We start from the raw sequence: 18,661 nt of genomic DNA on the forward strand, positions 1-18,661 counted from the left end.
ACAGATGTCTAAGGATTTCTCCAGATTGGGCAGCTTAACCATGATTACTGCATTAACGATGGTATTTCCGAGGAAGAACAGACATTGCATACTAAGTAAAGAGGTTTTTTTTTTTTTTTTTTTTTTTTTTTTACGGGAGTCACTGAGCTTTATGGTTTCATTCGGCCCCAAAATACACTTTTAGGAGACCTCAAATTACTAGATATGTGAATCTGAACGTTCCCTCCCCACCCCCAGGTCCCTTCCACCCTTCAGTTCCTCCCATGAGCTCCAAAGCCAAAGTTGAGACTGTCCCACTCGGGTCGTTCCACAGCGGCTCTGCTCCCTGGTGGCTGCAGTTGTGATGTGAATGATGGTGACATTCCAGCGCAGGGGCCTCTGCCAGCTGCTGTCACATGATTGCACAGCATGAATTTTGCTTCCAGGCCGTTTTATAGAAGGCTTTAGACTGTATTCCCAGCACCTCGGACTTGGACACCAGGTCATCTAGCTTTCTGCCTCGCTCTAACAAAGACTCCATGGTGTTGTGCAGGATGAGTTTGGTCTCATCTAGTTCAGCCTGCACTTTAGTCATGGGGTCAGCTTCTCAGGTGTTCTGGTATCTACTGAGGTGACCATCCAGGCCTGCGTACTGGATGGTACCAGGGATCCAGCTGGCCAGTCTATCCTGTCGACCTGCTTGGAGAATTCATCTAGTACTTTCTCCAGCAAGGTAAACACCACCTGGGATGAGTATTCACTGTCAGCAATGACTATTCCCGCCAGACTGTCATTTCTCACGTAGACATGGCACAGATATTCTTTGATAGAAGCTTTGCTGCCTTTCGAGGAGCGCTCCACAGTCAGTTGACTTGGGAAGGTCATGAATTCCTGAACGCTGGACCTCTGGAAGAAGCTGAAGGAGGACACGTCGTACGCGGCTTTGAGCAGCACTACCTTGGCATAGCCTTTGTACAGGACGCTGAGGCTGTACGGCTTCATGGTGCCGCACCCTCAGGCTGGCTACCCACCTGGCCATGGGACCAGCTCGCAGGGAGCAGTGCGGCGCCGCCCCTCGAGACCACCGCCAGCTCCTAAGTAAAGATTTTACCTCAACTGTTTTAAACATACTCCGAGAGCCACAGGAAACCATGGACAAAGAACTAAAGCAAAGTGGGAGAAGTGTTTCAACAAATAGAAAATATCAATAATGAGACAGAAATTATAGAAAAGAGAAGAAAAAGAAATTCTGGAGCCCAAAACTACTATAGCTGAGATTGAAAATTTATTACAGGGTTTTGACAGCAGATTGACCATCAGAATAAAGAGTCAGTGAACTTAAACATACATTACTTGGAATTATCCACTCTGAGCAGATGAAAGGTAGAAAAAAGAAGAACAATGAACAGAGACTAAGAAACCTTTGGGGCACTCTCAAGAATACTAGTATAGGGGACTTCCCTGGTGGTCCAGTGGTTAAGACTCCGCACTTCCAATACAGGGGACACAGGTTCGAGCCCTGATCAGGGAACTAGATCCCCGAATGCTGTGTGGCACGGCCAAAAAATAAAAAAATGAAAGAAGATGCACATGGTGATTCTTAGTTAAACAATGTGGGCACAAAATGAGAACTCGATAAACATTTGTTTAAAAAAAAAAAAGAATACCAGTATACATATAATAGGGGTCACAGAAGGAAAGGAGAATGAGCAGAAAGAATATTTGAGGAAATAAGAGCTGAAAACCATAAATTTATTTAAAAACTACAAATGTAGGAAACTCAACAAATTTCAAGTGGATAAACACATAGAGAGCCTGGGCAACACACATAACCAACTGTTAAAAGACAAAAAGAGAATGGGGAAGGTAGCAAACAGAAACAACTTCTCATGTACAGGGATCCTCAATAAGATTAACAGCCTATTACTCATCAGAAACTGGAGGCCAGGAAGGAGTCTGATGATATATTTAAAGTTTGAAAGGTTAAAATAAAAAAACTACCAGGAATTCATTAGCAGGGAAAGTATGACTTAAAACTGATTGTGAAATTTAGAGATGCCTGCATAAACAAAAACTGAAGGAGTTCATGCTGACTCACTTATCCTACGTGAAATATTAAATGGAGTTCTTTAGACTGAAATGAAAGGATAACAGCAGTACCTCAAAGCCGTGGGAACAAATAAAGAACAGTGGTAATGTAACTACATAGGCATACCTAAAAGCCAGTATTATTGTATTTTCGATTTTTAACTCATTTTTTCCTATGCAACTTAAGAGACAAATGTGTAAAACAGTAATTGTGTTACTGAGTGCAAAATGTATAAGGAAGTAATTTTTGACAATAACAATACAAAGGGGGACAGTATAGGAGCAATTGTTATATGCTATTAAAGTTAAGTGAGTATCAACTGGAACTCAGATATTAGTTTAATATAAACTAATAAACTGTAATTTCCAGGGTAACCACTAAGAAAATAATTTTAAAGTATACAGAAAAGTAAATATGAAGGGAATCCAAATGTTATGCACACAGAGGCACAAAGAAGGAAGAAAGGGAGGAATTACAAAACAAAGAAGATATTGGACATATAGAAAGCAAATAGCTAAATGGCAGAAGCAATTCTTCTGTTGAGTTACTTTAAATGTAAAAAGATTAAATTCTACATTAAAAGGCAACAATTGCAGGAATTTAAAAAAATGATTCCACTGTATCTTTCTACAAAATGCTCACTTTAAGATACTCAAATAGGTTGAAAGTGAAAGGATAGAGAAAGATATTCCATGGAAATAGTAACCCATCCTAGCTATGCTAATATCAGACTAAATAGACTTTAAGTCATAAAATTGTTACCAGCGATTTTTAAGGACATTATATATCAATAAAATGATCGAGCCATCAATATGATGAAACAACCATAAATAATATGCACATAACAACTAAACCCCAAATATTTTGAAGCAAAGATTGAAGAGAGATGGACAGTTAGACTATAATAGTTGGAGACTTCAGTACTCCCTTTATAATAAGTAGAGCAACCAGATGGAAGACCAATAAGGAAATAAAGGACTGAGCAACTCTGTAAACCAACGAGACGTAACAGACATGTACAGAACACTCCATGTAACAAAAACAGAGTGCACTCAAAATTAATAATAGAAGGGATATCCTTGATCTGAAAAGGCATGTTTATTAAAATCCCACAGCTAACATCATACTCACTGGTAGAAGACTGAAAACTTTCTTATAATGTTAGAGAGAAGACAACGAGCCCTATTTTGCAACTATACTTTGGTATTGTACTGGAAGTTGTAGCCATACAAATTAGAAAGAAAAGAAATAAAAGGTATCAAAATTGGAAAAGAAGTCAAACTATATTTACAGGATACATGATGTCATATTTAGAAAGACCTAAAGAATCCTCAAAAAACTACTAGCGATATAAGCAAATTTACTGAAATTACAGAATACAATATCAGTACTCAATATCAGTTGTATTTCTGTACCTAGCAATCAACAAATTCAAAGTAAAACAATTCCATTTACAACAGCATCAAAAAGAATAAGAATTTAACCAAGGAAATGGAAGATTTATATAATGAATACTACAAGTATTGCTGAAAGAAATGAAAAAAAACTTAAATAAATGTAAAGATATCCTCTGTTCATGGATTGGAAGACTTAGAGTTGTTAAGATGGCACTATTGGGCTTCCCTGGTGGCGCAGTGGTTGAGAGTCCGCCTGCCGATGCAGGGGACACGGGTTCGTGCCCCGGTCCGGGAAGATCCCACATGCCACGGAGCAGCTGGGCCCGTGAGCCATGGCTGCTGAGCCTGCGCATCCGGAGCCTGTGCTCCGCAACAGGAGAGGCCACAGCAGTGGGAGGCCCACGTACTGCAAAAAAAAAAAAAAAAGATGGCAGTGCTCTCTGAAGTGTTATGAAGATTCAATGCAATCCCCATCAAATCCCAGCAGTCTCTATTGCACAAACGGAAAAGTTGATCCTAAAATTCACATTGGGGACTTCCCTGGTGGCGCAGTGGTTAAGAATCCACCTGCTAATGCAGGGGCCACGGGTTCGAGCCCTGGTCCAGGAAGATCCTACATGCTGAGGAGTAACTAAGCCCATGCGCCACAACTACTGATCCTGTGCTCTAGAGTCCGTGAGCCACAACTACTGAGCCCGTGTGCCACAACTACTGAAGCCTACGTACCTAGAGCCTGTGCTATGCAACAAGAGAAGCCACCGCAATGAGAAGCCCACATACCGTGACAAAGAGTAGTCCCCACTTTCCGCAACTAGAGAAAGCCCGCGTGCTACAACAAAGACCTAACACTGCCAAAAATAAATAAATCAAAGAAATAAAATAAAATAAAATTCATATTAAATTTGAACAGACCCCAGATAACCAAAATAAATGTGAAAGAAAACAACAAAGTTGGAGGACTTACTGTTCCCAACATCAAAGCTTACTACAGACCTAGAGTAATCAAGACTGGGGTTCTAACATGAGGATAGAAATACAGATCAAAGCAATAGAATGAGAGTCCACAAATAAACCCATACATCTGTGGTCAATTCCTTTTTTTGCCAGGGTGCCAAGAATATACAATGGAAAAAGAATAGTCTCTTAAGTGGTGCTGGGACAACTGGATATCCATGTGAAAGAGAATGAAATTGAACCTCGGCCTTTCTGCATATAAACAATTCAAAATGAATCAAAAACTAAATATAAGAGCCAAAACTATAAAACCCTTAGATGAATGCATAGGGGTAAATCTTCATGACCTTGGGCTTGGCAGTGGATTTTTTTGATATGACACCAAAAGCAAAAAACAGGAAGACAAAATACATAAATTTGTCTTCAACAGAATTAATAATGGTTGTGCACTGAATGACACTGTCATGTAAGTGAAAACATAATCTACCAAATGGGAGGAAATATTTGCAAATCACATATTGGTAAGGGTCTACTCTCTATAGAGTATATGAACGCCTACACATCAGCAACAAAAATACAAAGAACCCAGTTATAAGCTGGTCAAAAGACTTCTAGTAGACATTTCTCTGATCCTAAAATTCAAGAATAGAAGATATAGAAACAGCCAAGAAGCACATGAAAAGATGTTCAACGAAATTAGTCATTAGGAAAATGCATAATTAAAACCACCATGAGACATCATTTGGGACTTCCCTGGTGGTCCAGTGGTTAAGAATCCGCCTTCCAGTGCAGTGGACACGGGTTCCATCCCTGGTTGGGGAACTAAGATCCCACATGCCTCTGGGCAACTAAGACCACACGCTGCAACTACTGAGCCCGCACACCACAGCTAGAGAGAAACCTATGCACTGCAACAAAAGATCCTGCATGCCGCAACTAAGACGTGATGCAGCCCAAAATAATAAATTTTTAAAACAGAGATCTCATTTCACACCAACTAGGATGAGTATAATAAAATGCAAAATAGCAAGTATTAGTAAAAATGTGGAGAAATGAGAATCCTGACACATTGCTGGTAAAATGTACTGCTGTGGAAAACAGTGTGGCAGACCTTAAAAAGTTTAAACAATGTGATTCTAATTCCTCTCTAGCTATATAGCAAAAAAAAATTGAAAACAGGTATTCAAACACATATTTGTACATGAAAGTCCCAGCAGCACTGTTAACACTAGGCAAGAAGTGGTAACAAGCTAAATGGCCATCAAGGGATGAGTGAATAAGTAAAATGTGGTGTAGTCATAGAATTAAATATTATTCAGCCCTAAAAAAGGACTGTAGTACTGATACTGTAGGACTGTAGTACTGACACTACATCATGGATGAACCAAAAACACCATTCTAAGTGAAAGAAGCCACACGGAAAAGCTCATTTCATACCATTCCATTTATATGGAAATATCACAAATAGGTAAATGTGTAATGACAGTAGGCATTAGTGGTGTACAGGGATGGGGGCAAAGGAGAATGGGAAGTGATTGCTTAATGGGTAAATTTCCTTTAGCATGATAAAAATGTTTTTGAACTAAACAGGTGGTGTTTGTGCAACATTGTGAATGTACTAAATGCCTCTGAGTGATACCTTAAAATAGCGAACCTTATGTTACATGAATTTCACCTCAGTTGAAAAAAAATCGAGAAATGTAGCTTGCTTACAATTATCTTATGGATCAGTCAGAACATTTGCTCTAGCCAGAGCTGCTTCTGTAATTTTGTGTCAAACTCAGAACTCTCTCCTTGTCCACTTGGTGAAATGTGCTTTCCTTTCAGGGACTGTTGACATTCAAGGATGTGGCCATCACGTTCTCTCAGGAGGAGTGGGAATGCCTGGACCCTGCTCAGAGGGCCTTGTATAGGGACGTGATGTTAGAGACCTACAGGAACCTGCTCTCCCTGGGTGAGGATAACTCCTCTCCGGAAGTTGGTAACTACTGTATATCTTTGCATTTTCCCTTCTGAGTCTTTTATGAGCCCCTAGCCTGCCTGTGAGAGTTTCAGATCTCCTCTGTTCTTGAGAGAGTGATTGAAGCTGTTTGGATTCAGAATGAAAAGCCTTCATAATGTGGCTTATGACTCTATAACTTCTCGTTTCTTCAGACGTTCTGCATTCATGGTTGATTAGTGGTGGTTGCAGAACATCAGCAGTCAGAAAGCCTTATGGCAAATTTTTTAAAATATGTCATTCTGTGGTTTCACTCTTGTGCTTTTGATTCTGTAGTTCGTGGAAGAGAGCTAGATATCTGCATACTTAAAATAATCTAAGCATTCAGGAGGCAGTCAGTTGACTAATTTTTATAATACATTTCTAGACCCAACTATAGTTTTCTTTCTTCTTAGCTGAACAAAGAGCTGGGCATGTGTTCTGGAACAGCATAGCATGTCATACTCCATTTTACTTTATGAATGGAAATCTCTTAAGCTGAATATTACCTCCATTTTAGAACAAGGGAAAGAGCCCTGGACTTTGGAGGGTAAAGTGAAAATAGGAAAAAAATCCAGGCAAGTGGGAACATATCAAGATGTGAGCTCAAGTGGGCACAAAGTAAACTGCTCCATTAAATATTGTTTAGGAAATTCTCCTCAAATGGGAAGGATCTGTGGAAGAATACAAGTTTGTTTCTTTTGGGTGCTCAAAGGAAATCCCTCCCACACACTAAAACTTGTCACTCTGTTATTCAAATATATAAAAGCTTAAGCTCCCCCTCTACCGTGATGCTCCAGCTCATTCAGAGCTGAGGAGAAGCTTTGTCATGACCTACAATACTCTTATTTTCTGACACCATTGACCATTTTGGTGCCTTGGTTTGAGAGGGACTGAGACGGTTCTCTCTGGAGTCCTCTTTCCCCTTGATCTCTTTTGGTTTTCATTTAATACATATCAGGGCTAAGTCCTCTGTAGTCCTGACCGCAGGACCTATTTAGTTTCCTTTCATATTTTATATCCTTGGAAGAACTCAGGAGATAGACAAAGTTCAGTGATTCTCAACATATATTTCACTTTTCCTTTTATATGTTCCTTCTAGAATGTAAATTCTTTCTTTGGTTTTTATGGAAAAATCCTTTAGAATGCCAGAGACTATTATTTTGTATAATTGTGGTTACTTATTAACTTACCTGCTAGATTTATCATGGGTTTCTAAAACATTTTATTAATTATTATTGTGATATACAGACTTTTAAAAATATCTTTTTTCGTATATATTTCCACATGTTATTAAACCTATTTTTTGTATAATTATGTAATTCAATATAAAATATTTATTTTCCAACTGATGTAATAGGAAGCCTTTCTGCTGGATTTGCAATCAAGGAGTTATCACCAAGAGAGGACATTTCTAAAGGAGAACTATGTCATCTAGTGACATTAGAAAGAAGTAAAAGTCACGGCATCAAGGATTTTGACCTCGAGGAAGTCTGTGCAGGTGTGCAGGAATGTGAGAGTGAGTGGGGCTGTGATGCAAGAGATGACAAAGAAGTGCTTTTGACCCATAACAAAAATCTCACTCACGGAGAAGATCAAGATAATAAGTCCTTAATTAATTTTCCTCAGAGTGTTTCTGTACGAAGTAATGCACGTGAATACTTCACGCACGACAAGCCATCCATAAGAAGTTTGTTAACAACGAAAAATAACGTCAGCCTTGCTGGAAACAGAGATCTCCGGTGTTTGGAAAGCAGACCTGGAGTGAGGCTGCAGGCCCAGGCGGCTCAGCTGCAGAGATGTGCCGCTGAGGAGAAAGCGTATGCGTGCGGTCAAGGTGAGAAGCCAGTCAGCAGTGGCTCCTCGGTTTCACCACTTCACAGAGTTCCTCCTAGTGTGGAAAACACGTCGTCACCTGCACAGCACAGGAGAACACACACTCGAGAAAAACCTTACAGCTGTAATGACTGTGGGAAGGCTTTTAGCAAAAGCTCAAACCTCAGGAATCACAGGAGGATTCATTCTGGACAGAAACCTTACAGATGTAATGTGTGTGGCAAAGCCTTTAACCAGTGTTCTAATCTCACTACACATCAGAGAGTGCATACAGGAGAGAAACCATATAAATGTCATGTATGTGGCAAGGTCTTTAGTCGAAATTCACACCTTGCAAATCATCAGAGAATGCACACTGGGGAGAAACCTTACAAATGTCATGAGTGTGGTAAGGCCTTTATCCAACATTCACTCCTTTGGAGTCATGAGAAATTGCATACTGGTGAGAAACCTTACAATTGTAATGAGTGTGGCAAAGCCTTTGCTGAGCGGTCAAGCCTTAACAAACATCAGAAGATCCATACTGGAGAGAAACCTTACAAATGTATCGTGTGTGGCAGAGCCTTTACCATGCGATCAAATCTTACTCAACATGAGACAATCCATACTGGAGAGAAACCTTACAAATGTCATGAGTGTGGCAGAGCTTTTACCCAATTTTCACGCCTTACTAGGCATCAGAAAATGCATGCTGGGGAGAAACCCCACAAATGTAACGTGTGCGGCAAGGCTTTTATTGAACTTTCACAACTTTGGGGTCATGAGAGAATTCATACTGGTGAGAAGCCACACAAATGTAACGTGTGTGGCAAGGGATTTACCCAACGTTCAAGCCTTATGGCACATCAGAGAATTCATACAGGAGAAAAATCTTACAAATGTAAAGACTGTGATAAGGCTTTCATCCAACGTTCACAACTTTGGGGTCACGAAAGAACTCACACTGGAGAGAAACCTTACAAATGTAATGAGTGTGGCAAAGCTTTTACAATGCGTTCATATCTTACTCAACATAAAACAATCCACACTGGAGAGAAACCTTACAAATGTAGTCAGTGTGGCAAAGCTTATACCCAATTCGCAAGCCTTACTAGGCATCAGAAAATACATACTGAAAACAAACATAAACCTAACATATGTGGCAATGCTTTTATTCAAAGCTCGGGCTTTGGGGATCATCAGACAATTCACAGCAAAAAGAAACCTTAAAAGGTAATGATTGACACATAACTTGTGCAAGTATCCAAGCCTTACTCAGGCTGAGAGACTCCCATCATGGAAAAGGAAGACATACAGATGGCCAACAGGTGTGTGAAAAGAGGCACATCCCTAATCATCAGGGAAATTCAAATCAAAACCACAGTGAGCTACCACCTCACATCTCTCAGAATGGCTGTCATCAGAAAGATCACAAATCACAAGTGTTGGTGAAAATGAGGAGAAAAGGGAACCCTTGGGCACTGTTGGTAGGATTGTAAATTGGTGCAGCTACTATGGAAAACTATATGGTGGGTCCTCAAAAAATTAAAAATAGAACTGCCGTATGATCCAGCAATTGCTCATCTGGGTATTTACCTAGGGAAAACAAAAATACTAAATCAAAAAAATATATGCACTTCGTTGTATTATTATTTATAATAGCCAAGTTAAGAAAACCACCTAAACGTCCACTGATAGGTGAATGGATAAAGAAAATATGATACATATATATACGTACGTACAAACACACACACAATGGAATATTAGCCACGAAAAAATGAAGTCTTAGCATTTGTAACAACATGAATAGCTCTGCAGGGTATTTTGCTAGGTGAAATGTCAGAGAATGGCATAGCACATGACTTCACTTATATGTGGAATTTAGAAAACAAAATACAAGGAAAATAGACTCATACATAGAACAAATAAATGGTTGCCAGAAGGTAGGAGGGAGGGTTCGAGGTGTGTGTGAAACAGAAGAGCTTTAAGAAGTACAAATCTGCAGTTACATAATAAAGCACGGGGGTGTAATATACAGCATAAGGAACATAGTAATAATAACTGTATGGGGACAGATGGCTACTAGACTTACTGAAGTGATTATTTTGTAATGTATGCAATTGTTAAACCATTATGTAGTACACCTGAAACAAAATATTGTATATCACCTGTGTTTCAGTGAAGGGAAAAATAGACTCCATCATGGAGAGACACTGTGTAAAACCAATGTGTATGGCAAAGCCTGTAGCCAGGACTCATACCTCACTTGATATCAGATAATACATCTTTGAGGAAAAACTACACAAATGTATGGAGTGACAGAATATAAATATAAAACTGTTTTCTAAATTACTGTGCTTTTGGGGGTCACAGCCCCTTCTCTGGATTTGTTGACAGGACTCAGGGCCTCTGTTGATTATTATAGGAAGGGCCTACTCTACCAGCTGATCATGGACGAGAGCAGGACAGGATATTGCGAGAACGAGGTGTTCATGTGAGTAGAATGATGGGTTACTAGACATGGCATACGTGGGAGGAAAAATGGGGGGGGAACAATGGTCTCCCTGTCTTTTGAAAGGGAATGGCTGCTGTATATATAAAATAATAAAAATTAGTCTTATTTTTGGAAACTGAAGACTGAAGACACAGTATTATAGAGGACAGTAATCAAAAGAACCAGAGTAGAGTGTGCTTGTGAAGGCTGCAGATTTGGCCTCTGGAATTGCATTTTGACACCATTTTATATAGAATGTATCATACTCACATCCAAATAAGTAACATGTTGGGACTTCCCTGGAGGTCCAGTGGTTAAGACCCTGCAGGGGGCATGGGTTCGATCCCTGGTCGGGGAGCTAAGATCCCACATTTCTCGGGGCGTGGCCAAAAAATAGGAAAACAACAACAAATAAGTAAAATGTAATCTTATTTACAACCCTTAATGAATCACGTGCCCTCTGTTAACCCAAGCATATCCCACCGCATTGGGGCACTTTATAATAAATGGTCACTAATTACACATCATCATGCTTTCTAAGTTGACTGACATCTGTCACAATTTCCTTCTATTTAGATTCAAACAACAGTTTTTGAAATATATGTATATTCATAATTTGCATGTGAGCTATGAACTCCATAGTGTAACCCAGATTATTTCTGTAACTATAATGAAAATACCATAGCAGTACAATTTCAGACTCAAACCCCCTGAAACCTGCCTCCCCATTTGTAAATATGCACCACATGATCAGATTTCTACATCCCTTTTTTTGTGTGTGCCAAAACGAGACCCCTGGGTTGCACCTTTACAGGAGATGAAGATACAGTAAGCATATAAAAATTATTAGGAAATAAAATTTCAGAAATAGGGATAAAAATAATCTCTTTTTTGTGCTTGGAGTTGATGAAATAAAATTTGTATTTTAAGGAAAGACAAGAAAAAATTAAACAAAATTCTCTCTCTGTTTGTTTGGGCCTCCTCCCTCCCTAAAGTGCAGTGTGCCTCTGCATTACACATCAACCACAGCTCCTCAAACGTGGGAGTGCCTGCTCGACCATGAAGATCAATATATTTTTTTCTTCTGACACTAGTGCTTTAACTTCTTAAAAGAATACAGTTCTTTCCCAACTCTGTAGGAGGTCATGGTGACTTGCTGCTCGCTCTGTATGTACTAACCTGGATATGTATCCTTGGTGAACTTTTTGAAAAATTATCAGTATGTCATTTTGATGAACGATCCTTTGTCTTGAAAATGAATACAACTGTGCCTTTGACTTCCAACAGGCAGAACAGTTCTCAGAGCTTTATGAGAGTCTGTCTCCCAAGTTAGAATCCTCAGTTTGGCTTAAATAAAATTCCCTTTTTTCTCCTTGATTTTTTTTTTTTTTTTTTTTTTTTTTTTTTTTTGCGGTACACGAGCCTCTCACTGTTGTGGCCTCTCCCGTTGCGGAGCACAGGCTCCGGACGCGCAGGCTCAGCGGCCATGGCTCACGGGCCCAGCCGCTCCGCGGCATGTGGGGTCTTCCCGGGCCGGGGCACGAACCCGTGTCCCCTGCATCGGCAGGCGGACTCCTAACCACTGCGCCGCCAGGGAAGCCCTCTCCTTGATTCTTAATTGAATTTTTGTTGACATTTTCTTGTTGTACTCAGTATGATACCAGAGACACCTATCAGAGGACACCTGGAGTCTACCCCAAACCGATGCTTGGTACCAGCATGGGTCCTTTGAGACGCATCCACTTCTCGGTACTCCTCAGCTGCTTTGGTGATCTCTCCTGATATTCAGACATCATTGCTTTACATGACATCCTGAATTTTATTCAAGCTGTTTTTTTCTTGGGATTTGAAGTCCTAAGAGGGAGTATGGTACATTCCCTAGGCAGGGACCTGGGGGGGAACTTTGGAGTGAATTGGGTTAGCTGGTCTTTTTTTAAATTTGGCTTAAATTAAAAAGATTATAATCTGAACAAACCATTTGATAGTAGAATGAGAGATTGAGAAAGGTACGCTTACTCCTTCCAGCCACAAGGCCTCCTCAGGGGATTGAGAACCTAGTGGACATATCTGAAGATCAATCCTTTAGATGTGCTGGTGTCCTACAAGGGACCCCACTACAACCATTAAGTAAATTCTGCTTGCCGCCGAGGGGCACAGCAGTTTTTGCTGGAGGGAGAAACCGAGACATGGAAGAGGCTCGAACCGACCCAAGAGTAACTCCTTGGAGAGATAGACTCAGGACCAGCACACGTGCGATCCATCACAGTGCCCTCAGAAAGTTGTTCTGATTATATCTGAATTAGGCTCCCAAAGTAATAAAGAGAAACTGCGCTTCAAAGGCTGAACAGCTCCCTAATAAACAGCCACTCACAGGAACTCTGGCCAGCTTGGTGTGCAGCTGGAACAAAGCCAATACGTGCAAGCATTTAACTTTTAAATGGCCAGGATGGCACTCTACTGACACTCCAAAACTGTAGAGAAAGCTGGGTTAATCTTTTCATTTCTGACCTTGGGAGAACAAGTATTCCCAGGAGAAAGCTTAAAATTTATAACTCTTACCATATCCTTGAAATGTAGCCCGCGTTGCCTGACCTACAGCCTTGGGTCAGTTAGTAGAATTTAAAGCTGGAAAAGAACAAAGGAGTGGGGAGGGGCAAGGACTTTTAAACTGAAGCAGGAAAACTGAGATCTCTGTGTAGGGGACTTTCCTGGCTGTCCAATGGTTAAGACCCTGTGTTTCCACTGCAGTGGGCCCGGGTTCAATCCCTGGTCGGGGAACTAAGATCCCACATGTTGTACAGCGTGGACAAAACAACAAAAAAAACAAAACGATCTCTGTCTGTGTCTATCTGGATGAATGTATGTCTATCTATACATAATAAATGTGATATGTCCCTAACTCCGGATGGTGTTATTAAAATTAACTTCTAAAGGAGCTCTATTGAATTGACTTACAAGTAAGTGCTTACAAATCAAATATTTGTAAATGTAACAAACTAGCTCAAAATTTCTTTTTCAAAAAAAAAAAAAATTTCTGGGCTTCCCTGGTGGCACAGCGGTTGAGAGTCCGCCTGCCGATGCAGGGGACACGGGTTCGTGCCCCTGTCCGGGAAGATCCCACATGCTGCGGAGCGGCTGGGCCCGTGAGCCATGGCCGCTGAGCCTGCGCGTCCGGAGCCTGTGCTCCGCAACGGGAGAGGCCACAACAGTGAGGCCCGCGTACCGCAAAAAAAAAAAATTCTTTTTCATTTATTTATTTTATTTATTTACTTTTGGCTGCGTTGTGTCTTCGTTGCTGCATGCGGGCTTTCTTTAGTTGCGGTGAGCGGGCTTCTCATTGCCGTGGCTTCTTTTGTTGTGGAGCACGGGCTCTAGGCGTGCGGGCTTCAGTAGTTGTGGCATGTGGGCTTAGTAGGTGTGGCTCTCGGGCTCTAGAATGCAGGCTCAGTAGCTGTGGCGCACAGGCTTAGTTGCTCCGTGGCATGTGGCATCTTCCCGGACCAGGGCTCGAACCCGTGTACCCTGCACTGGCAGGCGGATTCTTAACCACTGCGCCACCAGGGAAGTCCCAACCTATTGTCATTTTTGTAGGAATCTCCATTTCCCAAATATAAAGTATTAATGATAGCCCCGCTGTAGTTTTGCTGCTTATTAACTTTTCTTATGCATTTTGGCATAAATTTTAGCTGCACTGATCTGTCAGTCTACTCATGAATAATCATATTCCCTAGAGATAGCCTCCCTCATTTTGATTCATTTCTAGAGTTTTTGTGGCTCTTCTTATTTGCTCTTCATTCTGTAAGATTTTTGCAGTAACGTTGCTAGCTCCAAAACTAGCTGAAGTTGTCTATACAGGGAGGCAGTAATTTTATTAATTAGCTTAAGGAGAATTGATCTTTTTGTAATATTGAGTTTTTCCAACCAAGAACAAGATGCCAATTTTCATTTGTTTATACCTACTTTCATATATTTCAGGAATGTTTTATAGTTTTACTCACATAGAGTATTTCTAACAGACTCAGACATAGAGGACAGACTTGTGGTTGTCAAGGGGGAGGGGATTAGGGGAGGGATGGAGTGGGAGTTTGGGATTAGCAGATGCGAACTGTTATATATAGAATGGATAACAACAAGGTCCTACTGTATAACTCAGGGAAATATATTCATACCCTGTGATAAACCATAATAGAAATGAATTATTTCATGTTTACTTTCTTTAGGGTTCATGTTAAAAAGACTATACCTCCTTACTAAATGCCTTACATATATGCAAAATTGATTATTCTTTAGGTGAAAATAAATCCCAAAGTCTTCTCAAGACTATATATTTACAGGGTTTGTCATCCACACCTGACAGAATGTGCAGAAATGGAAAACACAGAAAAGAGCTAACATATATCACAATTTTAAAATTAAACTTTCTAATATTCTCAAAATGAACATACAGATACTATGAAATTACATTTAGATATTATTGACTTAAGCATATTAGGATGTAAACATGTTTTTCTGAAAGATATTTGAAGGTAATCCATCACAATATTTATAACTGTTATAAAGACAAATGCAGTTCCCATCAAAAATGAAAAAGACATTTCTTTTGTGCCTTCTCTTTTTATTGTATCTATATGAGATGATGGATGCTGATTAAACTTATTGCAATAATTATGTCACAATATATGTAAGTCAAACCGTTATGCTATACACCTTAAACTTATACAGTGAAGTATATCAATTATATCTCAATAAAACTCGGGGAAAGAGTTGGTTTTATTTGTGTGTTTGTTCTGGCTATGCCACGCAGCATGCAAGATCTCAGTTCCCCGACCAGGGATCAAACCCACGCCCCTGCAGTGAAACCGCAGAGTCTTAACCACTGGACCGCCAGGAGAGTCCCCAAGAGTTGGTTTTAAAAAGGCAAATAATTAAAACACTTCAGCAAAAAGAAAACAATGCAATTTATAATTTAATTGTAACAAAATATCCCTATTTTAAAAGCAGTGGTTACCGACCTAAATTATCACATGCCTCAGGCCTCCAGTCTCAGACCTTGTCTTGTCAACGAAGATAATCAGTAAACAATCAATAAGAATAGAAATGACCTTTATTTGAGCCAAACTGAGGACTAGCCCAGAGCCTGCTTCCCAGATTACTCTGAGAAACTGCTTCAGAGAAGCAGAGTTTTCAGCCACACTTTTATATCTTGACAGGACAAAGAACATTAAACAAGTCAGGGTTACATTTCTACGGGTTTCAAAAAAAAAAAAACAGATCAGCACGTACTCCAGCAAGTCAGCAAGCATAGCCTTGGCACCTGGGAAAGGAGTCTTATCATGAAAGGAGAACCGGCATCTGCATCCCAAGAAGAGAGGCATTTAATCTTTATTTTTAGCACGAACACTCTTCAGTTCTGGTCAATGTGCCCTTTTCTTTAATAATTAAAGCAGACATACAATATATGTTTGCTAGGCCACAAACAGGCTATTTTAGTTAACATCAAATTCAAGTTAACATCAAATTCAAGTTAACTCGTGTATAAGCCAGAATGACTTCCCTATATCTCAATATGTGAAAACTGCTTTTATCAGTCTTGTCCCCATGAATCTCTGGAACTGAGCACAGTGTCCAGTTGGCCTCCTGCGAGAACAGGGAATAGAAAAGGAAATGCTGTCAAGTAGGGTGTCAGTATGAAGTGGCTGAATCTACAGAGGCAGAGTTTTTGGTTTTGGTTGGTTTTTTTTTCTGAAAAAAGTATTTTTATTTTCAAACTTCAAAAATTTTTATTTTATATTGGAGTGTAGTTGATTAACAATGTGTTAGTTTCAGGTGTACAGCGAAGTTATTCAGTTATACATATACATGTATTCTTTTAAAAATTATTTTCCCATTAAGTTAATACAGAATATTGAGCAGAGTTTCCTGTGCTATACAGTAGGTCCTTGTTGGTTATCTATTTTATATATAGCAGTGTGTACATGTCAACCCCAAACTCCCCCTACCCTTTCTCCCCGGTAACCATAAGTTCCTTCTCTAAGTCTGTGAGTCTGTTTTCTAAATAAGTTCATCTGTATCATTTTTTTTAAGATTCCACATATAAGCGATATCATATGAAATTTGTCTTTCTGTTTCTGACTTCACTTAGTATGATAATCTTTAGGTCCATCCATGTTACTGCAAATGGCATTATTCAGAGGCAGAGTTTTGTATGTCACATTCTGGTCAGCATCGCTACACAGACAACTCCAGCTCTGGTTTACTTAAACTGCTTAAATTAAATCCAATTGCAGGAAATGTTCCTGGATCCAACCAGCGATCCCTCACCACTGAATTGCTTCAGCCTCACTAGCAGGACTGGGGCGCAACTCACTGGCACAAATAGCTTTTGACTTAAACCGTTTTCAATTTGTTATGAGGAAAACATGTTATTAACATCATAAGTGTTTCACACAACAGGAAGCTTTACGGTTAGAGACAGTAACTTAATCCAGGCAGGGAACAACGCTGCGTCATAAAACGCAAAAGACAGTCAAGTATTCCTAAAGCCGAAAGCTGCGCCTTCGCAGCTAGGCGGAGGGACGCACCCTTCCCCGCCTTCTCCTGGGGCCGCGCAGACCTGGGCCCCACGTCCCGCCCCTCGCGGTAGCGCTCCGCCCAGGCCCCGCCCCCGCCGCTCAACTCCGCGCGTGCGCAGTTGCCAACGGACCCGGAAGCGGAGAGCGCGGAGCGAAGGTCACAGGAGGAGCGTAAGTTTCTTCTTTCTAGTGTAAATTTGCGCTTCACAACCCCCACCCCAACCCATCCACTGGGTGTGGGAGTCACTACGGACCTTAAAATCACCGCACCTGCCCCTCCGCCCCAAGTAAGTCCAGACGTCGCTGTCACAGGGCAGGGGTCGTTTCCCTCTGGGTTTGAAATCGCTCTGAGGCTAGTTCGTTCCTTTGGCTTTTCTTTTCGCTTCTTTTTCGCTGCATTTTCCTGGTTAAAATCCTTTACTGACCTCCGCCCCCTCTGTGAAGTCCTCTTCTGTGAGGTGGATTCGCTCCAACCCAGTCTCGCCCTCTCGGCCCCTGGAGGGCAGCGCTGGCCGCCCCGCTCCCGGACAGGCCGCGTCCTCTCCCCGGTCCCGGGATTCTGGAGAGCCCGCCCCTCTCCTGAGACCCCCTTCCTCCACGCCAGTCTTTTTTCGTGTCTTCCTCAGGCCGGTCCTTCTGCTTCCCCGGCCTCCGCTTCTTAGCCCTTCCCCTCACCCCGCATAGGGGGAGGTGACCTGGGCCAGCCGTGTGACGCTCAGTGTTCTTCGGTCTCAAAGTCCACCCCGGTGGAAAATGTGCACTTCCGCTGGGCGGGCATCTTAATTCAGTCGACATCACGGTAAATATGTGGGCGAGGGGGATCAGGAGAAGCAGAGAGCGGTTGACAGAGAAATAGGAAAACTAAGGTGAAAATAAGAATGAGTGAGAACAGATGGCAACGTAGAGGATGGGTGAGGGCCTGTTTCAATGAGTACTTGGTAAGGATGTCAGTGATCTTTTAACAGTTGAAAGTGAGTTCCGTCAGTCAATCTAGTATTGCGCTTTCTTCCCTTTTATGTGATCTGTGAGCTACTAAGTAGATGTGCCTCTCAAGTACCTCTTGTCTGTTCTCTGCAAGTGATGAAGAATGGGCTGGATTGACCCGGAACCTTCTTCCAACAAAGCCCCTCTATTCATGATGAAGACGTTTGCCCAGAGCTTATGTGTAAGCTGACCCCTTTCAGCGTTTTCCCAGGAGGACCACCTTCTTGATCTCCATACTGAATGCCCAGTGCCCTTCAGTTTGCAGCTTGTGTGTGTTCCTCTCGCGATCCTGTGCCCATAGGTCTCTGTGCCTTTCAGCCCTGTTTGCTCAGGCATGCATGAAGGAGAGGAGGAAAAATGGAGAAAGTGGAGAGGAGCCTGTAGGTGTCTGCCGGAGGG

General features: G+C 41.2%; 1 pseudogene; it reads right to left on the reverse strand.

Moving 5' to 3' along the window:
• Positions 1-391: 391 nt before the first annotated feature.
• Positions 392-981, reverse strand: LOC136141494 (synaptobrevin homolog YKT6 pseudogene; annotated as a pseudogene).
• Between the last annotated feature and the right edge of the window lie 17,680 nt (positions 982-18,661).

Source organism: Phocoena phocoena, chromosome 20, assembly GCF_963924675.1.
Source record: "Phocoena phocoena chromosome 20, mPhoPho1.1, whole genome shotgun sequence".
In the NCBI taxonomy this organism is placed as follows: Eukaryota; Metazoa; Chordata; class Mammalia; order Artiodactyla; family Phocoenidae; genus Phocoena; species Phocoena phocoena.